The following is a 27,660-nucleotide window of genomic DNA, read 5'->3' on the forward strand; positions in this document are numbered from 1 at the left end:
ATGTTTTCTCAAAATCTGCAGAGTCTGGCCAATCAGATAACCTTGCAATAGAAACATTATCCACCAGAGACTTGCTTGTTATTCACAAATAGATTATCTTTTATCTCCAGGCTTTCATTAGTTCACTAAATGTTACTGAATGCCTACTATGTGCCAAGCATTGTTCTAGTGCTGGGGATAGAGTGGTGAAGAAACAGAACGAAATCCCTGCCCTCCAGTTACTTTTTCACGTAAGGGAGCGTGGGTAGGTGCCTCTGGAGCAGTGAGTTTTGTGCAGAGTCTGAGCCTTGGGGTGGGCTGGCCACAGCAGGGACACTTGGATATGAATTCCCTGGACATTTGATGACTGCTCACTTTGAGTTATGTCAGCACGTTGAGCCACTTGTAGTGTTTTGCTCCCGTTTTGTGTGTGGCGTTACGGTTACTGTCATTGTTTCTCTGGCCCATCAGGGTGCTTGGATTTGTGGTGTAAAGTCAGTGCTGATTGAGTTCATCTCTTCTTCCTGTTACTGCAAGCCCTGTTCTTGTTTCCTATTCCTGCTGTCGCAAATGATCACAACCTAACGGTTTAAAACAACACAGATTTGTGTTCTTACAATCTTGGAGCTGGGGAGTCTGAAAACCAGTCTGGGGTCAGCAGGGCTGGTCCATCCAGGTGGTTCCAGGGGAGACCCATCCAGGCGGTTCTGGGGAGACCCATCCAGGAGGTTCCAGGGGAGGCCCATCCAGGAGGTTCCAGGGGAGGCCCATCCAGGAGGTTCCAGGGGAGGCCCTTCCTCGCCTCTTCCAGCTTCTAGAGGCTGGTTTGGTATCTTTGGCTCATTTCTGCATCACTCCAGTTTCTGCCTCTTTCTCCCAGGTCTTTGTCGTCCTGCCTCTCTCCTGTAAGGAACCTTGTGATTACATCATTGGGTCTTCCTGGATGATGCAGGATATCCTCTCTACTTCCAGATCCTAAACTGTATCACCTTTTGCCACAGTCACAGGATCTGGAATTAGAATGTAACCATTTAAAGGTGCAGATTGGTAGGGGGCGGTCATTGAGCCATCCACACCCTATCAGGGAGTCCAGAGTCCCTGGGTTCATTGGCAAACAAGTCAGTTTTGTTGAGTTGACTCTTCTGTTCTATGAAACCCAATCCAACAGCGCATACTCTAAAATGCAAATGTTGCTAACCTGGCAGGGTGGATTATACTTGCTTTACTACCTGAAAACCTCCTTAGGACTCAACTCAAAAGCCCCTCCCCCAGGAAACCTTCCTGGGCTTATCTGATGCTCTTCATTTGTGATTCCCTGACACCCAGTGTGTAAGTGACTGCGGGACCACATCTTCCTGTTGTAACTGTGTGGGTTTACCTGCAGCCCACTGCCCCCCCCCCCATCCTCTCTCCTTCCCCTAAATGGTGTGCTCTTTACAGGAAGGTATTGTGTGTGCTGGACACACGGAAGATATTTGTTTGTTAAAAGTTTCTCTTTTAAAAATGATTGGAGGTTCTCCACTCTCATACATTAAAAAAAATTGTTTTCAGTATGTGTTACTTAATTCCATTTAACAAGCTCCTCACTAGAAGTTGGAAGATAGAGTGTGGGCAGCCTGGGCTCTGGACGGACTGACATTCTGTGGCATGTCTCACCTGTATGTCACGTCGTTAGGACTCCTGAGTCCTGAGTTCATGGGTCTCGGGGGCGCTTCTTTGCAGATGAATGTAATCCTGTGTTACCACGCACGTGCATGCTCAGTCACTCAATTGTGTCCAACTCTTTCCAGCCTCATGGACTGTATCCTGCCTGGCTCCTCTGACCGTGACATTTTCTAGGCAAGAATACTGGAGTAGGTTGTTGCCATTTCCTCCTCCAGGGCATCTTCCCAACCCAGGGATTGAACCGACATCTCTTGTGTCTCCTGCATTGGCAGGCGAATTCTTTACCACTGGCACTACCTGGGAATCCTTAAATCCATATTTCCAAATATCCAGAAACAAGGTAGATTCTGAATATTTGGAAATAATGATATAAATAATGGAGAAAGACTGAGTGAATCTTAAAGTTCTAAGATTTGTCTCAGTCAGCAAAGAACTGTGGCCTGGTCACCTTTAGGATTAGCTTCGTGGAGTCAGATTTCTGGTGACAGAGATATTTTATGTCAGTTTTCAAAAGGAGTATCTTTCTGTGTAGAAAAATCTTTGAGTCCTATATGGTTGTGGTTGGAAAATCATTTTGCCTTCTTTTACATTATCCAGGCTGATTTTTTTTTTCTCTTTGTAAGTGGACCTTGGGCTTTCTGGAAAGATGTAATTTTCATTTTTTTTTCCACCTAGTGGTGCTTAATGATACCATGTGAATTTTTATGGTCCCAGCTGCACTGAAGTGTGTGCCCTGAAATTTCAGCTGGATTAAGAATGTACCTTGGTGTGAGGGCTGAAATTGGAGAAATGGGAGAACACAGGGTTGGATCTATATATGCTGCAATTAATATTGATGAGTGGGCAAAAGTCCAGCATTATCCTAGGGGGCTTGGCTAATGTTCATTGTAAAGCAGTGCAAAGGTGTCCTTCCCCTGCAGGTGTGGATGGTTTAATTTAGTAGGTGGATTAGGAAAAGCTCGGGGTGTTTTCTTGTGCTTCCAGTTTGCATCGCACGGTGAACACTAGCCTGCTGCATCAGGTGCAGCTCATTCTTGAGTGGTGGTGACAGGCATCCTGAAGCTTCGCTAACCCACCTCGGTATCTCCAGGGTCTAGCGTCATGCCTGCTACATAGAAGCCACTCAGCAGCATCTGTGACATGAATAGGAGAATGAAGCAGTGGTCACCGAGGCAAGGCCCCTTAGAAATACTGGCCTCGGCTTACCTCTAGCCCTCTTACCCCCTCCCGCCTTCTGGCCATAGTACGCTATTTGCAGCTTGCTAAATAGCTCACATTCTTTCTTGCCTTTGGAACTCTGTGCCATTCATTCCCTCTGCCTCTGACTACACCCTCCCTAGCCCCTTAGTCTGATGAATTCCTGCTGAAGCTTTATGATTTAGCGCCTTCTAGAAGACTTAGGAGGCGTCCCTGCTGGTATCTGAGTGAAGAAGGCCTGCTTCATTTTTCATACCTCTGTGAACCTTTGGATACCAACAGGAAGCTGCTGACTAGTGGAACTGGTGAGATCTGTGTCTGGGCCTTCTTTTCAGTAGAGTGTGAAGCATTGGCAGGGGCTGGAATCATTTGGATTATATCTCCCAAACTCTACTTTATTGGTGCTTTTCATTTCAGAATGGCTAAAACGTGACTAGGATGCCAGAACAGAAGTCGTCAAGTTAGCAGCAGGCTCTATTGTGTCTACAGAGCATCAGGATAGAATGGACGATGAAGGAGAATGGTTGATGAATTACCTGTACTGAAGGGTCTCAGTTGGCAAAAAGAAGTTGAGAAGCTGAAGCATTCCCTTTCTAATGAAATCTAGGAAAGTTTAGTGCATAGTAGATGCTCATTCAACGTTAGCTGAGGGTGGAAGAATAAATAAATCAAGTTATTTTTTTCTTTCTTTGGGCTTTATGTTAAGATTTAAAAAAGAAAATCTTTAGAGTCTCCATTCTGCTTCTTTTTGTGCACATAGTCCTAACTCAGCCTATACTTAATGTTTTTGCTAAGACTGACTCATCTTGTTTCTGATTGCCTTAGCGATATGAGACTCTGGTATCCATGGGAATGTGTTAAGGCTGTATTGCTTTCATGCTTAGGAAAATGTAAACCAGAAGGGCCAGCTGTTGGTACTGGTACCAGCTAATTCCTGAGAGCTATAGAGCAATCTCATTCTTATATTCTTAAGCCAGTGTGGAAAACAGCATAATCTCCTGGGAAACTAATCAGCTTTCGTGACAAATAGATGTGATTCACATCTTGGGTCTGCTGCTGACCGGCTGTGTGACTTTCAGCAAGTTGTTTAACCTCTCTGAGTTTCTTCATCTCTATTTTTTCTGTTTTATAAAGTCCCGGTGGGGAACCATATTAACTCTACAGGGCTGTTTGACAAGTAGAAATGATTTTGTAAGTGTCCCAGACTGTGTTTGGTTTTTCAGTAAATAGTAGCTATTAAGACTACTGTTACTGCTGTAAACCAGGTTGGCTACAGGCCCTCCAGAGTTTCAGTGGTGACAAGGTTAGGGCTTCCCAGATGGCCCAGTAGTAAAGAATCCGCCTGCCGATGCAGGAGACGCCAGAGATGTGGATTCAATCCCTGGGTCAGGAAGATTCCCCTCGAGGAGGAAATGGCAACCCACTCCATTATTCTTGCCTGGAGAATCCCATGGACAGAGGAGCCTGGTGGGCTATAGTCCATGGGGTCACAAAGAGTTGGACATGACTGAGCGTGCGCGCACACAGGCACGCACACACACACACACACACACACACACACACACACAGGATCAAGGTGGGACAGCTGGGTTAGATTTACATATTCTGTGTGTGTGTGTGATGGAGATTTTCTTTTTTTTCTTCCCTCCGAGGAGAATTCAGTTTGGTTTAAGAAGGGAACTGACAGTGTCTTCCTTGTATTCTGGGTGTTTTAGAGATGGCTAAACATTGGTACCAGTTGCTAAGGAAGAACTTGAAAAATATGGATGTGAGGGGACTGGGGGCGTCAGGGCATGAGCGCTGACCTGTGCTCCCTGGGATCAGCTCGGTGCCCTCTGCGGGGTCCCCCTCATGCTGTGCCCTTCATCTCCTCCCTGGGAGCCAAGCAGACAATTATCCCTGCCCTCTCGCGTGTCTCCTTTCCAGGCAGGTGCTTCTTCCTGACCAGGAGTTGGCATGGGTGGTCCCAGCTGGGCTGGTGTTGTTGTTCCACAAAGTATCAGCAGAGAAATGGCTGTATGTTGGAGTGTCCTTTGTGATTTTAACATTTTGAGGAATCCTTCTATGATCCAGAGTATCTGGCCCCAAAGTCTTCCAGCTGAGAAATTCTGTGAGTGGAAACACTTTGAATAAACCTAAAGCCAAGAAGGGATCTTCAGGATAAATTTTAAAAATTCTCATCTGGTTGGGCTATAGCAACTGCTTATGCCACTGGTCTTCGGGGTATTGATAATGCTTGTCTTTGAATGGGGCATGAATTTCCCAGCTTCCTAGGAACAACAACAACAGCAATTCCCCCAACAAACCCCAGGGTGTCTGAAGCGCCTGCTTTCTTCTCGAAGAGCCAATCGAATACTCTTCTGTGGGCTCAAGAGCTATCAGTGGTATTGAACAATTAGACTGGAAGGAAGGGTTGTGAACAGTTGTTCCCTAAAGGCTTGGAAATTAACAAAGGCCATATTAGTAGGTCCCGGGAGGAGGAGTTGAAAAGAATGGGGGCTAGGAGGAACAATTCACAAGTGGAGAGGGTGATTGGAGGGGTTTGTTTCCCAGATAGTTTTCAAAGAAAAGACTTGTGTAGTTTGCTGTGGGACTGAGAACGCAGTGGAAAACCAGTTGATGTTCTTTTTTGTCCCAACAATTACTTTCTCTGGCATCTTCCTTTTAGGCTAACAAAGTGTCTTCCTTCCTTCTGCCTAGTCATTGACAAGAAAGAACTTTGGGGCTTTTTGCTTCCCAGGGCTCAGGGTAGGGTAGAGAGAAGGACTTCCATAAGAGGGAATTGACATTTTGCAAAATTTCGTGAATTCTGGCACAGACAAGGAAAAACCTTCCAGGGCATAGTGAAGATTCGGGTTTTCATTTTCGGCTCGGGGTGATTGATTTCTTTCTTTCACGGGGCCGATGGAGGAGGTCAGGGTCTTAGAAAGGGAAGAAGCCAGGGAAAAGGAGAAAAGAAAGAGTGAGATTTATGACCTTGTGGATCCCTGCTTTTATGTCTCGTAACCATTCCCAGTACTGGAAGTTCATGACACCCTGAGAAACAACCCTGGAACTCGGAGCAGTGATCTGCATGCAGAGACGACGTTAAACAGTCCAGCGAGCGTCTCGACTGAGAGTCACAGACGGGCCCGCTCTGGGTCCTGAGCGTTGCCTTTCTTTAGTTTGTTCTCTCTGCTGTTTCACGGAGTTACGAGACAGACCACCCAGGGCCACTCACGTTATACCGGGGAGGGTTGGCGATGGTGCTGGGGAGGAGTTATTTCAGCAATGGGACTTTTCCATTATTCTTTCTGTAATCAGCCCTTCACGCTCAGCACATGGAAACCTTCGCATCTGTCACCAGGAGTACAAAACTGATAAGGTGTTGCTCAGAGCCCCCACCCTGGTCAGTCCCCTGAGATAACAATAGAAGATCTTACAAAGTGTAAGGATCTTCTTCCATTTTTATTTCATATGGCCCCTCAGGTAACATGACCCAATGTGGCCATTAAATGACCCTGCTTACACTTGGATTACTCGGTACAAAGCAAATTTATGGTTGTTTATTCTCTCCTCCTATCAGCTATTAGTGCCTAATCATATGGTCTATCGATCATGAGATTAATCGCCTGCTCAAAGAGGCAGCAGGTCTTGTGGAATGCTGCACTGCGCCAGACTGAACTTCAACCTTTTATACAAACTGGAGGAGTCAAATCATCATTCACTGCCTGAAGCCCCTGGTCCCTGGGCCTCCTGAACCCCAGGAGGTAAATCCCTGCTTTTTCAAACAGTGTACTTTGCACTTCCTTTCCTGTGTAAAACTTTACTTCATTGATTCGGGCAGGTACTTGTAAATAAAATCCTTTGCAAGGCATCCTATAAATAACCACCTAAACTGAAAATATGTGGGCTTTCTTATACAAAGCCCCATAGTGCTGCCATAATTAAAGGTCTGTCAGTATTTCTATTAGAAATTCTCATTTTGGAAGATTTATAACTAGACCATTAAAGTTTTCTTGGGCTAAGACTTTCCATGAGTATCATGATTTGAGACCTTTTTTTCCCGCTCAGTTTTGTGGAGTATGTTTCTTTAAAGATGTAAATAATAAAGCCCAGGAACCTCATGCCACAGTAGTCTGTATCTGCAAAGATCGAGCTCTTTAAAACTTGAGTACGGCACCATCCGAAGTAGCTAAAGTACCCCTTCCCTGTATTCTCATTTGCAGTTGATGAGAACAGAGCGTCGTTGTCCTGTTTGTTCTATATTGTCACGTTTGTTTCCTGGTCTGTCTCCTCCTCTAGGAGAGTGAGGCCAGGGTGATCTTAAAGCCCTTGGTCTTTCTAGCCCGTTTATCAGAGAGCCTAGCTGGATGAGCTGGGTTTGTTCAGTAACTGCCTTGAAGGATGGGAATCAGGAAACTTCCCTTCCAGTCCTGACACAGTTGGTCAGGGTGGGGAGTAGATTCAAGCAGTGAATTTAGGCAAGTTGCTTGACTTCTCTGAAAACAAGTTTTCTGATCAGTGAAATGGGTGCATTGAGTTCGGGGCTGGTAAATCAGTGTTCTGTGAGTTGAATGGTGCCAGCCCAGTTTTCAAACATTTGAATCCGAATGCCTTTAGGTGAAATCTGGTGTTTCTAATTTGCCATAATCCCCACCATTCCCTGTTGTATTATCCTGTATCAGCAGCCTGCTTTAACCTGCCTGCTAGGTCTGTAAGTGTTTAAGAGTCCTTGTAGTTACAAAGTTATAATGTGATCTTTTGTTGTTACAGTGAGGTTCGTAATCTGAGATGCAGGGAAGCTGAGGATGCTTTTGACTGTGATTTTACTTCTCCAGCTTCTTTTTTATCAACAAGAAGCTCAAATACTACTTTTTGTTTCATTTTGGAAAACTTCTGTTTTCCAGACAGACTGCATTGGTTAGCAATTAATTTGCTTTCCCATTTTTAAAGCAGATGGACATCTGTAACTGAGCACGCAGATACAAAGGAGTGGAGAGTATGAAATAGTTTTCGTGTGATGAATTGGATGACGTTTTAGCAAGCTTGTGCAGTTGTTTTGTGGATAAGTATGTAGTTTCTCTTCGAGGTTTTGGTATACTAAAAATAGCTCCTAAGCCTTCCTGCCATTTTAAACACCCAAGGGTCCACGGGTGAGTCCTGAGCACTTGGCTTTTTCTTCTGTGAGTTTCTGGGCTACTGTTGTCCTCAGAGCTTCGAGTAACTTGCCTCCATATGCAGTCCACGTCTTAACTGTCTCACTACAGGTCCGCCTAGAGAAGTCTCTATAAAACCTGGTTTTCATTTTCCATAAGAGGAAAAGAGCGTCCTAATATGAGTGTACCCAAACACCCTCGTTTGCATTTTCTCCCTTTAGTCAAGAGCATTTTGGAAGATTTGTCAGCAAGAGAGAGAGACAGTTTGATACTTGACTCCCAAGCTAAGGAGAAGCTTTTCTTTCATCTCAGCTGAGGCACTGTTGGATATTGAAGGTCGAGAATTTAAAAGCACACATTTAAATAGAGCAAATTAAAGATCTATAGCACAGAAATAACCTGCATAAAAACCAGTCTTGAGGCCTGACCTTTGGTGCTTGAAGTTGTCAACATCTCACAAAAATAAGGGGCTTTTGAAGGTAGCAACCGGGTTTAAACAGATCATCATGTGGATACTATTAATAAGAGGAGGTGGTGTCTGCATTGTGGGTAAGAGCTTAGGCTCTGGAGTTCCACTAATTTAGGTATAGTTCTCTCTTGGTTCCTTATTGATTCTCACTTTGGAGAGGTTACTTAACAGTTCATCAGCCTCAGTCTCCTCATGTGTAAAATGGGGATAGCTTGTTGTGAGGAGTAAATGAGAGTGTTTCACACAAAGGATTTATCCTATTGATCACAGAATGCTGCTGCTGCTGCTGCTGCTAAGTCGCTTCAGTCGTGTCCGACTCTGTGCGACCCCAGGGACGGCAGCCCACTCCCTGGGATTCTCCAGGCAAGAACTCTGGAGTGGGTTGCCATTGCTTTCTCCAGTTCATGAAAGTGAAAAGTGAAAGTGAAGTCACTCAGTCGTGTCTGACTCTTAGCGACCCCATGGACTGCAGCCTACCAGGCTCCTCCATCCATGGGATTTCCCAGGCAAGAGTACAGAAGTGGGGTGCCATTGCCTTCTCCAGGTCACAGAATAAATAATGCTAATAATTATCATTATGCTAAGACATAGTTGAAATATGTTTCTGAGCTCTGAGTAATTTTTTTTTAAAACAGGCTGAAGTATTGCTTTTTAAAAAATTTGGCTGCACCAGTTCTTAGTTGCAGCATGTAGGGTTTTAATCATAGTAAAATCTTTTACTTATTCTTTTTAATTGCAGCATACAGGGGTCTGGTTAACCTGACCAGGAACTGAACCCCAGTCCCCTGCACTGGGAGCATGGAGTCTTAAGCACTGGACTACTGGGGAAGTCCCTAAAGAGGAGGCTTTCTTGAGTGTGCTCATGCGTGCTGGGTCAGCTGCCTACGTCTCCAGGAAATCGTGTGTTTCAGTTGTCCTGTTGTAGGTGTGCTGCTTCAGTGTTTTCAGGAAACAAATGATGTTCAACTTTAAAAGTCTAAGGCTGACATCTTCTCTGTTGCTTTTTCTTCTCCCTCCAGATCAATCCAAATTAAAGTTTCATTGCAGGAGTTTCATGGACCCTTATTAGCATTAATTATTGTTGGTGTGCTGGTGAGAGTCCTAAAGTGAGTGCATTAAGATTTAAAACCCTTGAGAAAACTTTAAGCCCTCATGGACTGACAGAGCTGGAAGGGACCTAAGCCATCATCTCCTCTAAGCCCCATTCTACAGATAAGGAAAGTGTATTTTACAAGGTAAAATAGGTTTTGAATAGGGACTATCCTACCTAATGGCTTTTTAATTTGTACTCTCCCTGGAATCTGCACTCATTTGGCATGTTATGATTATGTTCTTATTGTGGGAATTGTATGTATTTATTAGAGGCCATTGAGATGTAGCATTGGGCATTACTTCTGTGGCAAAGGCATGGGGGCAGTAATCATTATTAATGGATTCCATTATTTGGGAGAGCGTTTTACTGACTAGAGAGAATTCATTGCATTGATCCATTGTGCCACATTTGTATTATACCTGGTAGTTTAAAATGATATCCTCCAAACTGGGAGGCTGAAAAATTGTCCAGTCTTGGCAGTTATCCCATCGGCACGACCTTCCTTTTACTACTGAAAATACATAGTTCTGCTGAAAGAAACCTTTTGACTGGTCCCCAGTGCCCTGAATGTGTTTAAATCCCTCACTGCTGAAATAGGAGGATTACTACTGCTATCATTGTTCTAAAACAAACTTCCTTTTGGACGATAACAGCAGTGGTAAGTCAGATGTTGAAGAAAGTACCAGCTTAACTTCAGTTTGCTTTAAAAGGGCTTCCTCTTTAATTGACAAGTGTCATGTGTAATAGAGCATGGCAACTCACATAGAAAACCATGGGCTGGGCTTCCCGCTGGGGTTGGAGTTCTTAATGAACATACAAGTGAATACACTGAGGCAAAAAATTAAAGCGCCCCAACTGTGGGCTATTCATTCTGTTCACTCTGGCCAGCGTGGCGATCGGCACCAGCTACACCAGTGGCCAAAGAGACCTGTGTTGGTCATGTGGCTGTTTGGTAGTCCTGAGCTAGGGTGACTGTGGTCTTTCCTGGTGATGCTTTGAATAACAGCACAGATCTAGTGTCATCGCTAAGGGATAAATATTATTCTTTGTTTTAGTTTTTTTTTTTAAACATAAAGATAATAAGCTGTTTTTGGCACATGCAGCCTCTTCACAAAGTGGTGGTTTTCTGAAGCTCTGGACCACTTGCTATCATTTGTAAGTTCTCTCACTTAGTAATTCCCTTTTCCTTCCCTTCACAAAGAGAACAGAGCCGATTTTTCAGAGGTGATGTTTATAGCAGTTCAGCACACTCGAATAAGCACTTAGAATAATGTCAATGGGGGGGAGGGCATATTATTATCAAATTAAGTAATGGATGGGCAGTGATATTTTATTTATTAAAGCTCGTCTGAGTACCATTGGAAACGGAGTATGTTGGTTCTGAGTGCATAGATTAGAAAGGAATGTTGAGTTTGGAAACGTGGCAGCCTGCAGCACTGTGTATGGTTTAAATTAAACCTTTTTTTGGAAAGCAGATTTGCTCTAGGCCACATTTAAGGGAAAAGCTACAGCAGAGTGAGCTGGCTGTGGTTTTTCTTTTACTCTGTAACCGGCCCACTTTCCCTTGTTTTAACACAGAAAAAAGACTTTGGACTCCTTCAGACCAACCACAGAGCTTCTCTGCTGACCACAAAAAGGAAGCTTGGAGTAGAAGCCATAGGATTAATACCCACTGTCTCTTAACCCAACAGAGTGTGAAAACTTTTATAAGAGATTTCTCTGGGCAGGCTGACACTGTAGTTGGACTTGAAACATTTTAAAGCAAGAACAACTTGGAATTGCATTATGCCACACTGCTCTGTAAATTGTTATGTGCGATCTCACTGTTAAAAGTTATTTACATGAGCCCCCAGGTTTCAGAGGGATAAACCACTAACAGCTTTGTGTATCTTGAGGAAGAAACACAAGGAGAATTAAAGATAGGCCTATGCCAAATTATCTTAGCGTAGGTAGATCACAGTCAATCAGATTTTATTGTTCCTGGACAAATGGAGACAATTGGCTCTTGGTGGAAAAGCCTTTTAATCTTTGAAAATAAGAAGATGAAGATTGTGGATTCTGTTAAATCACTTGATCAGCTTTATTAATTCATTGCATTGTTTTTCAACTAGGTGAGAAAGCTTCCTTTAGCAGATGTGCATCTTTCTAAAATAATCATTTCTGCATTGCAGAGGTGTTATTTATTATGCTGACCTGCTCAGGGGTTATAAATGGTTGTTTCTGTGTCCTCAGCGTTCATTTTAATGATTGGAATCTCACCACCCCGATTAACTCATCGTGTGTTTGCACATAACCACTCTGAAATGACCAAACAAACAAAAACAAAACCAGAACACCCTCGTGTGTTTTTACTCCTCCCAATTCCTAGGATTGATATATTTTAAAAGAAATGTGCCTGTACATTTTGCCATGCTGAATTAAACAGTTTTTCACAGGTACACTCTATCCGCAGTCTGGTTTCTGTTCCACAAAGAATCTCAGTTGAAATAATTGATTTGAAAAGTTGAAGGGAAAAACTGGCATACGTGTTTCAGAACTGTGGTCTTACAGTAACCACTGAGTTAATCCTTGGTTGACGGAGTGTCGCGAGAGGGGTTTCTTTGCTGTCATTAGAGAAATTGGTTTGTATAACACTTCCTGTGTGTGAAGAAATGCAGTTGTCATCTTGCCTGGGCCATTAAAACAGTATTTAAATACTTCCAGTTGTGAGGAGCCTTGCGTTTATTGTGGTTATTTTCCCAGGTGCCTTAGGAGCAGCTGTTTTGTGCTTTCCTGAACTTAATAGTTGAAGAATGTGGGAAAGAAGTGGTATACTCCCTGGGTAAAGTATTTTAGCTACCCTGGAGTAGTTGCATTGCATCTTGATCATCTGGGTAGAATTCTACTGTAACTAATTGAATCCATTGATCACTGTCTTGTTTTTTTTCCATCTTCTTCTCAGAGGATTCATTTCATAGGGGTCTATACATCAGTCAAGAAAATGACTACAGAGGAATTACCAAGACTGGTAATAAAGGTAATTTAACCTGGTATAATATATATTTTTAAGGCAAACACTCTTAAGTGTCCTTTCCCTGGTGAGAGTTAGCTTCTTAATTAGGCTCAGTTGGAAAACAAGTCAAAATAGGACACTGACCAGTACTTTCAGAGAGAGAGAGAAAAGGGGAGAAAAGGCATCGATCTTGGAATTAGATGACCTGGTTTCTAGGCCTTTCTATACTAGGGCTTTTCAAACTTTAATGTGTGTATGAAATCAACTGGGGAGATTGTTAAATTACAGATTCAGAGTCAGTGGGCACCCTGAGAGTCAGTGGTGCCCCCTGAGATTCTGCAAGTTTCTCTGCAAGAGTCTAACAAGCTTCCTGGGATGTCCATGCTGGACCTCAGACAACACCTTGAATGCGAAGGAGCCGATCCGTTAGAGCACTTAACTAACTTTGTGGTTTTGGATACACCATATAATGACTCTACCTCTCTGCTTCCTAATCTCTAAAATAGGGAGGCTAATTTTTACTCTCCCTGCCTCATCAGATTGTTATGAGAATCAAATGAGATAATGTAGATGAAATTTTAGAAGGCTGCATAAGTTAGAAGACATCAAGGATCTTTGTTTATAGATAAAGACATTCTTGGAATACCTTTCCTCAAATCAGTGTGAGCTGCTCTGTGATGGGAAGCGCCCTGAATTGTGAGAGGGCCTGGAATCCTTCCTTCCCTCACATCTCCTCTCTGCTGCCTTTGGCCACATCAGGTTTACTCTGCAGGTCCCTCACTGTCTCATCTTTAAAATAAGGGTTTGGCCTGGATTAGCAGATCTCTCAAGTGTGGTCTCAAGACCAGCAGCATCAGCATCCCTTGGGAACTTGCTAGAAATGTGGATTTCCAGGCTAAATTTTTGTGTGATCTCATGTCTCATAGGCTCAAAGAAGAGTTGAGGGTTCCCCCACGGTGGTCACTGAGACTGGAAAGGTGGGATGAACACCTGGGGATTTAAGCTGACCTCCCTAGAGGTCAGAATAGAATATTGCTGCACTGACTTATGCCTTTTTAGCTAATCCCAGCTTTGGGGCTGCTTCAGTGCCCTGTGAAACCTGATTGAGACAGAGTGTAGACCCAGGAGTTCTCGTCCATCCTCCTCTTTGCTCTCCTGCCGCCCCGATGGTTGTCAGCCTAACCCAGCACTGTCTTAAACACTTTTCGGAGTTTTTGAGCACTTTCACAAAGGCGACTGCAGTCTACTTGCGAAGGGTAGATAGGCGTGAGATGAGAACCGAGAGTACAATACATGATTGTCATAAAGTCACTTACAGTTAGACTTCACATACTTGCAGTTTTAGAGTTTGTTTGTTTGTTTTTATATTAGGAAACGCATCTGAAAATTACAGAAAAGCAAAACCAGCCTCCAGTTATCCAAAGTAGATTTTATCAAGTTCAAACTAAAACTCATGAGCTTTATGATCAGAAGAGACCCTCACTGAAACCTAACAATATCTATAAAAGTCTCCACAGCAGCAAATAAAGCATAATGGGTAGCTGCCTGAGTTTGGCGAGTGGAAACAAGCAAGAGGTGTTAGCTGGCAGCTGAGCAGTGAGGAAAGAGTTTGGAGACTCTGTCAAAAGTAGAGCAGATAGGAGGGTGAGATGCAGAGTAGCTTGAGCTCCTCTTTCTGTGTGCATGTAGAGATACATGTGCATGCATGCATGCTAAGTTGCTTCAGTCATGTCTGATTCTTTGTGACCCTGTGGACTGTAGCCCCTCAGGTTCCTTTGTCCAAGGGATTCTTTAGGTAAGAATACTGGAGTGGCTTGCTGTCGCCTCCTCCAGGGGATCTTCCTGACCTAGGGATTGAACCCGCATCTCTTTACATCTCCTGCATTAGCAGGCAGGTTCTTTACCACCAATTCCACCTGGCATGTATGTATATGTGTGAGCAATATAGGAATAAGTATATATGTACAGTGCATATGAGTATGAAAGTGAAGTGAAAGTGTTAGTTGCTCAGTCATGACTGACTCTTTGTGACCCCCATGGACTGCAGCCTGCCAGGCTCCTCTGTCCATGGAATTTTCTAGGCAAGGATACTAAAGTGGGTAGCCATTCCCTTCTCCACGGGATCTTCCTGACCCAGGGAATGAACCTAGGTCTCCCACATTGCAGGCAAATTCTTTACCTTCAGAACCACCAGGGAAGCCCCTTAAGCGTATGAGCCAGACATCCTAGAATGTGAAGTCAAGTGGGCCTCAGGAAGGAAGCATCACTACGAACAAAGCTAGTGGAGGTGATGGAATTCCAGTTGAGCTATTACAGATCCTAAAAGATGATGCTGTGACAGTGCACTCAATATGCCAGCAAATTTGGGAAACTCAGCAGAGGCCACAGGACTGGAAAAGGTCAGTTTTCATTCCAATCCCAAAGAAAGGCAATGCCGAAGAATGCTCAAACTGCCACACAATTGCACTCATCTCACACGCTAGTAAAGTAATGCTCAAAATTCTACACGCCAGGCTTCAGCAATATGTGAACCGTGAACTTCCAGATGTTCAAGCTGGTTTTAGAAAAGGCAGAGGAACCAGAGATCAAATTGCCAACATCCATGGATCATGGAAAAAGCAAGAGAGTTCCAGAAAAACATCTATTTCTGCGTTATTGACTATGCCAAAGCCTTTGACTGTGTGGATCACAATAAACTGTGGAAAATTCTTCAAGAGATGGGAATACCAGACCACTTGACCTGCCTCTTGAGAAACCTGTATGCAGGTCAGGAAGCAACAGTTAGAACTGGACATGGAACAACAGACTGCTTCCAAATAGGAAAAGGAGTACGTCAAGGCTGTATATTGTCACCCTGCTTATTTAGCTTATATGCAGAGTATATCATGAGAAATGCTGGGCTGGAAGAAGCACAAGCTGGAATCAGGATTGCTGGGAGAAATATCAATAACCTCAGATATGCAGATGACACCACCCTTATGGCAGAAAGTGAAGAACTAAAAAGCCTCTTGACAAAAGTGAAAGAGGAGAGTGAAAAAGTTGGCTTAAAGCTCAACATTCAGAAAACGAAGATCATGGCATCTGGTCCCATCACTTCATGAGAAATAGATGGGGAAACAGTGGCTGACCTTATTTTGGGGGGCTCCAAAATCACTGCGGATGGTGATTGCAGCCCTGAAATTAAAAGACGCTTACTCCTTGGAAAGAAAGCTATGACCAACCTAGGTAGCATATTAAAAATTAGAGACATTGTCAACAAAGGTCTGTCTAGTCAAGGCTATAGTTTTCCAGTGGTCATGTATGGATGTGAGAGTTGGACTATAAAGAAAGCTGAGTGCTAAAGAGTTGTTGCTTTTGAACTGTGGTGTTGGAGAAGACTCTTGATTGAGAGTCCCTTGGACTGCAAGGCGATCCAACCAGTCCATCCTAAAGGAGACCAGTCGTGGGTGTTCTTTGGAAGGACTGATAATTGAAGCTGAAACTCCAATACTTCGGCCACCTGATGTGAAGAGCTGACTCATCTGAAAAGACTCTGATGCTGGGAGGGGTTGGGGGCAGGAGGGGAGGGGGATGACAGAGGAAGACATGGCTGGATGGCATCACCGACTGAATGGACATGAGTTTGAGTGAACTCCAGGAGTTGGTGATGGACAGGGAGGTCTGGCATGCTGCAGTCCATGGGGTCTCAAAGAGTCAGACACAACTGAGCGACTGAAGGGAACTGAACTGTACTGAAACTCATGGACTGAACTTAACTGAAACTCTGCAGTTATGAAGAACCTTGTAGATAATTTTATCTAGTGGTTTCAGATTTTTCTTAAATAGCTTATCTTCAGAACTAAATTCGTGGGAGAGTGCTATATATCTGTCTATACACACACATATTGGTCTGTCTATCTACACATCTTACTGTATATAAAACTGGAGAAGGTAGGGGTACTGGAATCTGTTGGCTTTGGCACTTCTCTTCCAGAACAGCTTCTGTTTGAGTCGACCCCTGGGGCAAGGAATCACCTGGGAAACTTGTTACATGCAGATTATGATTCTGTAAGTCCAGGGAAGGGTTTGAGACTCTGCATTTTTAAAAAATTAACTCCGGAGGTGTTATACGATACACTGACGTAGTTTGAGTAACAAATCCCTAGGGGATCTGTGTAGACAGTTGGAAATCCTTCACACTCTTCATTTTACAAATGTGAAAGACTTGGACTTAATAATGAGTTTTCAAAAGCCGCAAGTCTGGTTAGGGTCTTCTGATTTCTGGTGAGCCCTCTGCTCTGTATCCTGCCTGGGAGGGATGGCTGTGTCCTGCCCCTTCTAGATGAACAAAGTAGCCCAGGACCAGGTTCCATTGGCTCTGTGAGGGCCCGACACAAACCTACTGTTCTATAGATGATGCTGGAGATGCGTGCTCTTCCAGCCCACTATCTGGCCCATGGAAAAACAGTACTTTGAATCAGACTCCATTTAGGCTGGAACATTCTGATTAGCCAGCACGGGCCGTTAGGCCAGTCGCTGTGGTGTCTGCTGCCACAGCAGAATGGATAAGCAGTTCTCAGCCCCCCCAACACAATCCATAAAACTCTTTCACCCTTTTCTTTTTTTTTTTCATGATGTCTAGTGTGCGCAAATGGAAAATGGCTAAGGAAAAACAGAGTGAAAGTTTATATAAAATATTTATACCTTAAAGATCTTTTATCTTGTGTCATTCAAGAGATAGAGAAGTGAAAAATGTATTGGGAGTACATTATCAAGAGTACATTATAAATTTAAATCTCAGATTGAATAATACCAGCTGCTAATGTGTGGAGCTTTGGAAATGAGTCACTTTTGAATCTTGAGAGTTTACTGTACCAGGTCAGTTACACTTAAGAAGGAAATGCCTTTTGAAAAAGAATTCTATACCGGAATCAAGACTGATACTAATGGGCATTAAAAATCGAATACTTGACATAATATTCATTTTAGAATGTAGTTACATAGAAATGAGATGTAGAATCTGAGAAAGTTTATGGAGCATTTCTCAAAAAAAAAAAAAATCAGATATTTTTGGTTCTATCTTTGTGGAACAGTGTAACCTGTGGTTAATAGTATGTGTCTTATTGTCAGAAAAACTTAGATTTAAACTCTCTATCCACTGTATGTTAGCTGTATGATTTTTGGATCAGTTATTTTCTCTGAGAATCATTTTATTTTTAAAAATAAAAGTAATAGTGCTGCCTAATGTTTTGTTTTCAGGATTAAGTGGCATCGTATTTGTAGAGCACTTCACCCATTGCCTTGACTGAGTGAAGTCCCAGTAAGTAGTATTCATATCAGTCAGTATTATTACCATCATATTGTCTTTCCTTTTTGGAAACACTTATAGAAAATCCTGACAGATCCAGGAAGAGCACGCCAGGCTCAGGAGGCCTCGTGGCCTCTGGTAAGGCTCTGAACTCTGCAGATGCAGCAACAAACATGGCTAGAACTCCTAGCTCTGGACAGGCCCAAGTGCATCGGCATGTAAGTTCAGACACAGCAGTTCATGTGGGTTTATTTGTTCACTGATGCCAACAGGAATAGGGCTTCCCAGGTGATGCAGTGGTAAGGAATCTGCTTACTAATGCAGGAGACACAGGAGACATGGGTTCGATCCCTGATGTGGGAAGAGGAAATGGTAATCCACTCTAGTATTCTTGCCTGAAAAGTTCCATGGACAGGGGAGCCTGGCAAGCTATAGTCCAAAGGGTTGCAAAAGAGTCAGACCCAACTGAGCTGCTGAGCACACACGCCAACAAGAATCTAGGCATTTTCCATTTTTCTTCCCCTGACATTCTTTATCGGTTGACTTATTTTGTAATTCTTGCTATGTTTCGGTTGCCATATGTATGTTCAGGGGAGGATGGTGGGGGAGATGGGTCATGCTAGACTAATTTGTTCCATTTATCAGGGAGCGAGAAAGTTCCCCAGAAACGATACAAGTGGCCTCTCTTTAGTTAAAACAGGGTCACTTGATGCAAGGAAATTTGGGGAAGTAGATGTGTAGCTTGCCAGTCCCTGTAGTGGGCAGCGATTGTAGTGGGCAGAGGAGGTAGGAAAGTGGCTGTGGTATTTACCAAGGAACAGTGCCTGCCCTAGCAACTAGCTCGACAGGAAACTCAGCTGCAGGGCCTGGAGACCCCGTGACCTCCAGTGTGTATCAGAAATCTGCAGATTTGAGCATTGTGAAGGGAAAGTATTCTCTGGGGCAAGGCCAGTGTTTTGTCTTTTTTTTTTAATTCAGTGGTTTTGTATTGTATGAGACAGGTCATTGCTAGCAATGAGGAAATTGCTGAGGGAACATAGCAATAATTTATTTAGTTTTTAGAAAGGTTATACCCTAGGGCTTCCCTGGTGGCTCAGTGGTAAAGAATTCGCCTGCCAATGCAGGAGACGCAGATTTCAGTCCCTGGGGTCAGGAAGATGCCTTGGAGGAGGAAATGGCTACCCACTGCAAGATCCTTGCCTGGGAAATCCCTGGGACAGAGGAGCTTGGCATGCTGCAGTCCATGGGGTCACAGAAGAGTCAGACACGACTCAGCGCCTAAGCAACAAACAACAACTCGCATATGCTAAGGAAAACCAAATCTGTTTGACTCTGGTCAATCAAATCTTTTGTAATATTTGCTTATATTTTTTGCAGCTTTACTGCTGAGTTAGCTGTTCTTCAGTGTCCTTGACAAATTTGAGAAGCCACCGTGTATATATAAATTGAGAGAAAATGTTTTTGCCATTTCGATCCTGATCATTTCTTCTCAGGGCTATAAAATTTGGGTTTTCATGACCCTGATGTCAATTAAAAAAAGAAAAGGAAAGAAAAGAAAAAACCCAAAGAAAACAACTCCTGACAGTCTGAAGGGTTTATCCTCATTGTAGGAGGGTGTTGTAGAGTCTAGGGACTGTAGATGGCCACCTGCCAAGTACCTGGAAACATGGAAACCGAACTTTACGGCATTCGTGTAATTCCAATGTGTATGTAATCACTTTGTCAGGCCCGGCAAGTCAGTGAAATCTCTAATAACACAATAACAAAGGATAATTAAATATTTCAGTAACCATAAACTCTAAGATAAAAACCAAAACTTTTTTATTAGGGGAACTATGCTGAGACAACCTTTTGAAATGATTTAAGGGGATCAATACATAGGTGAATAGGTGAACCAGTCCACTACTATAAATAATCTGTTTAAGTTTAAATATATTTACTAAGGCAATGGCACCCCACTCCAGTGCTCTTGCCTGGACAATCCCATGGACGGAGGAGCCTGGTAGGCTGCAGTCCATAGGGTCGCTAGGAGTCAGACACGACTGAGCGACTTCACTTTCACTTTTCACTTTCATGCATTGCAGAAGGAAATGGCAACCCACTCCAGTATTCTTGCCCGGAGAATCCCAGGGACAGAGGAGCCTGGTGGGAGGCTGTCTCTGGGGTGGCAAAGAGTCGACACGACTGAAGCGACTTAGCAGCAGCAGCAGCAGCAACAGCAGCAGATGTTGTATCAAAATCTACTTTAGAAGTGTAGTGAGGGACAGTTTTATTTTTCAAATGAGTTTGCCTTTTTTTTTTTTGACTGTGCCATGTGGCTTACAGAATCTTCGTTCCCCACCAGGGATTGAACCTGGGCCCTTGGCAGTGAAAATGCAGAGTCCTAACACTCTGGCTCAGTAGTGAAAAAATCTGCCTGCAATGTAGGAGATGCAGGTTTGATTCCTGGGTTGGGAAGATCTCCTGGAGGAGGAAGTGGCAACCCAATCCAGTATTCTTGCCTGGGGAAACCCTGTGGACAGAGGAGCCTGGCAGGGTACAGTCCATGGAGTTACAAAGAGCTGGACATGACTGAGCATGCCCTAACTACTGGACTGTCAGGGAATTCCCAGTGAGAGACTGTTTTAGAGACAAGGAAAAGAACAGGAGACTTCTCTGTATGGGCAAATTATAGTGCATTTCTGTTTAGTAGACAGCTCTAAATGTGAGAGATTGTGTGCTGGATGTTTTAAACTTACTATCTTCACTCCTCATATCAGTCATAGATTGGATATTGCAACCTCTCTTTCCTTGCTGTGGACACCAGAGCTCTGAGTCCTCCAGATGACTCACTTGCCTGGGGCACACAGAATGTTCTGCAGCTGATCTTTAAACCCAGCTCTGCCTGTGTGCCACACTCATTCTCCTTCCCATGTTGTACCTGCATTGAGTGAGTGAGGGGAAAAGTAGCAGATTAACTTAGATGTGGGTTAATGTACTTAGCAAAGGAACAAGCCAAGCTACTTACAGGATATGGGCTCTGAGCTACTAGTTACACGTCATGAAGGAAACCTGGGGCCTCTGTGTAGGCTGTCCTCAACCTGACTGCTCCCCATCCCTAAAGACAGTCCATCGAGGAACACTGGTTGAGCACTTGCTTTGCATGGAAATGGAAAGACAATGTTTTTGCCCTTGAAAAACTTACATCTTTTTTTCATAGGACGTTTCTAATGTTGCTGTAGTGAGAAAAGTTCCCTGTAGAAGCTCTCTAAACAACACATTGGTCTGTATATAGAAAGGGGAGATAAGGGTGCCGTCGTCTAGTGCCATGTACTGATTCGGAGTGTGTTTTGGAAACCAAGACTAGAAGTTAGAATAAGTTTACTTTGATCTAAAGGAAGCATTTTCTTAGTGGAGTCATTATTATGTTATTTCCTAGCTATTAAAATTTGCCATCTTGATGCTTGGTTATTCACTGAAAGCTATGAAATATTTATTAAGGTCATATCAGTGTTGCGTACAAAGGGAGCCACGGAATGATTTTTATTCCATGCTTTTTGGTAGCACCGTTCCTGCTGGTTTGCCTCAACGTCTGTAGATTTTATTGATTATAATTAAGTCAATGTGCATTGTCTCTAAGAATTTACATGGGTTTAAAAATCAATCCTTTATGTATTTATTTGAAATAGTTTAAAAAAGGTTCTTGGAGTAAAAGAGACAGACCTGCAACTATTAATCCTATTATTTCTGTGAGGCAGAAATTGTGTTATTTTCCATCAAAACATTTGCAGGTTTTAGGTGTTATGCTCCTTTTAGTTTTAATTTCATTTCCTCTGTCTCCAGTCTTTCAGAATCGTGTGTCATAGCTTATCCTTATCTCCAGTAAGTTTCTAGGTGTGCCTGGAAACATCCCCCCCCCACCCCAACTCAAATCCTAAAGGTTATTTAGATTCCAGTGTTGGGTGCTCTCCACATATTCAGATTTTGTTGTAGAAATAAGATTATGAAGATTTCATGGCAATTGATACCTTGCATTTACATGATGGATCAAAGGACTATGGAAGGGCCAGTGGGAGATTGTGGGGTCAGAGGTTTCTAGCGAAAGATGTCTGGGTTTCCTCGTGTATCAGCCAAGTTTGACAAATACATTTATGATATTAAGGCATCAATAATTATACAAGGTTGTGAAATTAACTCACACTGATATATGTGAGGTCTTAACCAATACAGAGACCAACGGTAAGGCTTTTAAAAAAGTGATGTTTTTGTGGAGGTGCAAGAATTGACTTATATTTATGTAATTTTTCATAGCAGCTAATCTCTGCCTATGCAGACGTTTATCTACTGTGTGTGCATGTCTCTTGTAGATATATATTGAGAGAGAGAGTCGGAAAGATTACAGTGTTTGACACAGAACTGGAGCTATGTAGAGATTATGGGCCCTAACATCTTCCATGGCTATGATTCTTGAAGATAATCAGTGAAAATTTCTCTTGTTATACTTCTTTAAAGTGGCATTTTATTTGTGGTACCCTGAGACTAGTGCATGCCTCTAGTCATGGTGACTATGCCTCTAGATGGAGGTGACTTACCTCTTTTCTAGGGGTTGAAAAATTAAGCCCTGACTATAGAGGTTTTGGGTGTTTTCTTTAAGCCCATAGCTTTGATCACAGTTTTTTGAAAGCTTAATTATGAATGGCTGTGGAGTATTTTTTTTAACCCACTTACCAGCTTTTTTTTTTTTTTTTTTTTTTGCAGCAAGACTAGCTTCCTTTGCTTATGGAAGGCCCCACATTTGTTTAGAAAACAAAGTCTGCCTTATCCTAATTTTGCTGGTGACAAGATGTGGCTACAAAAAAAAAAAACAAAGAACAAACCTGTTGCTCGTATCAGACCTCTGTTGGGGGAAGCCTAAATTAATAAAATGGCAATTTGTTAAACTTAGCTGGGACTCTGTTTAAGGAGATCTTTTATTTACAAAATTGAGTCCATTCCTCCCTAAAGGGGAAAAAAAAAAAGGTAATTTTAGTGGCTCTTGAAAGCTTTTAGATAAATACTCCCAAGTCATTTTTCCCAAGCTTAAAAAGCAACATAGATAGTCTGAAGCCTGGTTTTTCCAGCCGTGTAACAAGCACAGAATAGAGGATTCCAAATATTTATCTCCCCACACCCGAAATGATTCTGTGTTCCAGTCAAAGATGGTTACTTGTGCTGTGTTTTTCGGACACCCTACACTGTGCTCTCTCGGTTCAGCCCTCGAGGAACGCTCTTCTTTTTACTCTCACATCTCTGTCCAGAGGAACCCTGTCTGTCCTCCGCCTGCATGTTTTTTTAAGTGCCAATTCTTTCTTGACATCTTCACGGACTCGCCAGCAGGACGTGGTGATTTTGGAAAGGGGTCCAGGCTTTCCAATGCAGTTTCCTCCCTTACCTTGTGGTTGGGTTCCGTATTATTGTTTTTCTGCCTTGCATTTTAGGTATTTGCATACTGAGTAGTGTTCGGTGGTCGACAGATATTTATTAAATGCCTGCTTTTGCCAGGTGTGTGTTATTTACTGGAGAAACCAAAGGTTTGAAACCTGGCCTGTGATGTCAATACATCTTGGTCTTTTCTCTCCCCTATTTGGCTCTGAAATCCCAACGGGTAGAGACAGTCTCCGAGTTCTTTGGTATCCTCTGCAAGCCTTGGCTTCTTGAACATAGCTGCTCAGGGAGTCAAATTGGTTGACCAAATCGGTTTTCTTTGGATTAAATTTGACAGGAAAGGTCAGCTTTCCTCTTTGGGATCTGAGTAAAAGTAGTGTTATTTATGCCATTGACAGTTACACTGTGTGTGTGTGTGTGGAGGGGGTGCGGTATATAAAGGAAGGTTTTCCCACCACCTCAGCCACATACCCTTTGGGCACTTACTATGTTTCTTGGAAGGTATGGTGACAGTCAGTATGGGTCAGACAGTCAGAACTTTACTGAGTACCGGCGGATACCATGTTGACCTCCTCATCCTACCCCATAGAGCTATCCTGGGGATCTTCACGCGTGGTAGCTGACTGACTAGAACTTCTAGACCCTGTCAGCTGTAGCTTTCACTGAGTTCCCAAAGGCTTCCCTGACCCCAGAGAGGCTGAGTGAATGAGTACGTTGACACTTGTCTCCCTGAAGGATCTAAAATGTAGGTGGGATTAGATGGGTTCACAGCTCTGATCCATAGCAGTGTCCTAACATTTCCTTTTACTTTGATAGGGTAGAAGGAAGGTCTGTAAATGTGAGTCTAGGGTAAAACTTGAGGTGACCTCTAAGAAGCTGTAGGGCTCCTGGGCAAATGATGGCCAAGACCTGCACTATCGAGATAGCCCAGAAACCCAGCTTGGCAGCCAGTGGCCATAGCATTTTGCATTTTCCCTGTATCCTAGCCACTGTAGGGTTTCTGGGTGTTTAAGACTGTAGCCTAACCTGCACTCTTGCCTAAGAGTATCCCTACTGCCATTGCTGTCTAAATGACAAGGATACCTATTAGTAACATTTTTAACTTAACTCAAAAATGGTATTCTTCATTGAGTGCTGTAGTAAATTTCTTTACTTTGGTACTTTGATGGTCTGAGCAGAGCAAAAGTTAGTGTCACTGCCTTTTTAACGGCTGGACACTTATCATCAAGCTGTGCCAACATCAGTGATCGTGAGCTACGAAGGTGTTTGGTCTTGATAAGCTTGGAAGAAGCAGACTTTGTTGTTGTTGCTGTTTTAAAAAAAATAGCTATTGGACTGTTTCAGTTTCCTAAAAGAGAGGAGAAAGGGAAAGAAGAGGTATTCTTCCCTAAATAGAAAAGACAGAAAGTTTATAGAAAATAATACCTAAGTTGCTAACGCAGTGTTTACCTTTGTTATATGATTGTGTGTGTGTGTGCGTGTGTGTGTGCGCACGCACGCGCATTCACAGGCACGCATGACGTTTAGTTTGCCTATATAGTATAAGGCCTTTGAATAGATACCAGATTTGCTCTGTAACCTTGGAAGATTTATTTACTCTCTCAATTCCTTTTATTCCAAATCTTTTATCAAACACTGTATATTATGCTCTCTAAAATTGTTAAGTAAAAGGAAGTGTGGGAAAAAATTCCAAGATACTAAATTTATTCCAAGCTCAAAGGATTACAATAGGAAGATGGCATCTAACCCATACACTTGAAATAAAAAGCCAAGCAAATGGAAATGTGATATGTTTAAGAGGACATTTCTTCGAGGGGAAAAAACCGGGTTTAATGTTCCTTCCATATTGACACTATTCGTTATATTTTAATTTAAACATGATTTAAAAAACATGTTTAAAATAACTATAGTGACATTTCTTGTCTGGTTGAGCCAGAGGATGGTATGACACAAATGTTATCTATAATGCAGGCTACATTGAATCATTTGCAGGCTACATTGAATCATTAAAGCCTCATCTTTGTTAAAACACTGAATATATGATTTGGGAGGAGGAGTTCCTTATCTAGGAAGAATTTTTGGTAGGTCTTCTTTAAAGAAATGAGAGAAATGCCCTGCTGATCTATTTTGAGAAGGAATAAAAAATTGTGCCTTGCTGTGGCCACCATGCCGAGGTCCTGTGCTGGTGTGGGTGTGAAGGTGACCGTACTTTTGAACACTTTTAGACCCCTCATTCTAAGCTGCTGTTCTCTTAGGAACTGTGTGCCCTACTGGAGACAACAGCAGCATTTGATCCTTGAAAAAGGGAGGATTTCCTCTGCACCCCTTTCAAGAGCTTGGTGCAAAGGGTAATTTCAAAGGATTTACCTTAGCAGCTTTGTCACTGCGTGCAGAGAGGGGAATTTCTGTGATGATTCCAAACTTAGAATAAATGCTTGGGAAGAATCCGTACAGCTCCAAGGACTTCAACCTCCAGGGGAGAAAAGCAGTAATTTATGGATCTCTCTAGAAATTATGGTTGGGTTCTTTTCCCTCTGAACCCAGTCTTCCTTAGTCATGTGACTGGAATTCAATTATCAGTGCCGTAAATAATCTTGTGAATGGAAGCAGTGTGTTTGGCAGTGAATTTCTGCTTCCTAAAGAGAAAGGAACCTTTAGAAGTTATTAGAATAATGCTGGACTGGCCATGATTCCGAAGGCAAATGGTCAGAGAGGCACAGGACTGGGTCCCCGAAGACAGCAGGTTTAGATGAGTCACATGTTTGCTGGGGACGGATGGCATGAAGGTGGATATGTTTTTATAAATGCGTATTTAAAGCAGGCTGTATTTAGAAGTTTATTTATAACTGGTTTTAGGATAAAGCCAGCCTGTTGATGCATAGCAGAGTTGATCTTTTGGTTCCATTAGCATCTTTGAAATATTTAACAAGAAGCTGAGTTTAGCACATGAGCTCTTTCAACCATTGTTGGAGATAAGGCAGCCCATATTGGATGATTCCTGCTGTAAAACCAGCCGGCATCCCCTTGGTTTTTCCATCTTGCCCTGTGCCTTGTGTTCTAGACTAGGGAAGGTCAGCTTTTTATAGTCAGAAGTGTGTATGCCTTTGAAAATAGCCATTCCCCTACCTGTCCTCAGCCAGTAACAATTTATGTCCTGAAGATAGCAAAGAGTGCTGATTTAATTCATTTTACAACCAGTGTCCTTTCATGGGAGCGAGCAGGCTGGTAAAATTGTTTCAGGAACTAGAACATTTTTCTTGGTTATTTATAACATAACTTGACCATCCAGCTACACAGGGCTTCGTTCAATTGAGAAGGTCTATTGAATCCAAAAATAATAATCCTTTCTATTTGTCTGGTATTTGCAGTTTTATAAGGAACTTCACATCCATTCTCTCATTTGATTTTTCCGACAACTCCTTGAGGGCAGAGAGGGCAGGTATTACCTGCAAGTCACAGCTGAGGAACCTGAAACTTCAAGTCCTTCTAAGTCCTGCCCAGTGTTTCACAACCACTAAATGACTGGGCCACGAGCCCCCTAGATTTTATTCTGGCTCAAAGGCCAGTACTCTTTTCACTGTTTGTTTTGATACCCTTGGAAGGTTCGGCGCTCATCTAGGAAAGAAAAATTGGCAGCTCTTGCTGAGGAACACAGAAGTCTGCTGGGAGAAACAGATCCGAGAGAGCTGTGCTGGCTCAAAAGTAAAATGAGAAAAGACCAAGGGGGTCAAGGGCCTTGGCCACCTGCCCTGGTTCACTCCCCGTGTGATTGTGGGCAAGTCACTTCACTTCTCCACGGAGAACTCACTCTTAATCTGGCCAAGGATGACCATCTCTCGTCGGCCATAGTCACCCTGCAGGTGTATGGTGGAGACAACGAAGTGATTCCTGTGTGGGATTCCTTGGGTGATACACAGGATACATCTGAAAGACGCTCTCACTAGGGGTGTCTTTCATATTTGAGTTTAAGGTGTGAGGTGGAAAAGCAATCATTTTCCTTTATGCTCAGTCGATCAGTCGTATCCAACTCTTTGCGACCCCATGGATTATAGCCTGCCAAGCTCTTCTGCCCATGGGATTTTCTAAACACAAATACTGGAGTGGTTGCCATTTGCTCGTCCAGGATTTTCCATTAATGGGGGCCTCAAATCTACGGTCCAGGCAAGGGTAGGGGATTGCTTTATCTGCCCTCAGTCAATTCCTCACTCTTCCTCACTCCCCTTCTTTTCCTTTCTCTCACTTCTCTGGGCAGGACTGTGAAGAGGCCCCTAAGCATTTCCCCTGTGAGATAAGGGCCTGCCACGGAAGGAACATGAGATTTGTACCCAGATATCCCAGCCTCGGTGCTTTCCAGGTGTGTGACCTTCGATACATGACTTCTCTCAGCCTCAGTTTCTGTTCTGTCAGGCTGGGCTCAGGGTGATGCCTGAGGGGATT

The 27,660-nt window shown here is 43.1% G+C and overlaps 1 protein-coding gene across 16 annotated transcripts in view; it reads left to right on the forward strand.

Moving 5' to 3' along the window:
- NFIA (nuclear factor I A) overlaps window positions 1-27,660 on the forward strand; it is a 402,938-nt gene that overhangs the window by 69,431 nt on the left and 305,847 nt on the right. Inside the window, exon 2 of one of the 16 annotated variants that reach the window (XR_009599377.1) lies at window positions 1-27,577. This exon is cut by the window's left edge and continues 58,362 nt beyond it. The exons of the other annotated variants lie outside the window; for them this stretch is intronic. The gene's annotated coding sequence lies outside the window, so the exon portion shown is untranslated. The remainder of the gene's footprint in view (window positions 27,578-27,660) is intronic. 16 annotated transcript variants of the gene reach the window in all.

Source organism: Ovis aries, chromosome 1 (assembly GCF_016772045.2).
Source record: "Ovis aries strain OAR_USU_Benz2616 breed Rambouillet chromosome 1, ARS-UI_Ramb_v3.0, whole genome shotgun sequence".
In the NCBI taxonomy this organism is placed as follows: domain Eukaryota; kingdom Metazoa; phylum Chordata; class Mammalia; order Artiodactyla; family Bovidae; genus Ovis; species Ovis aries.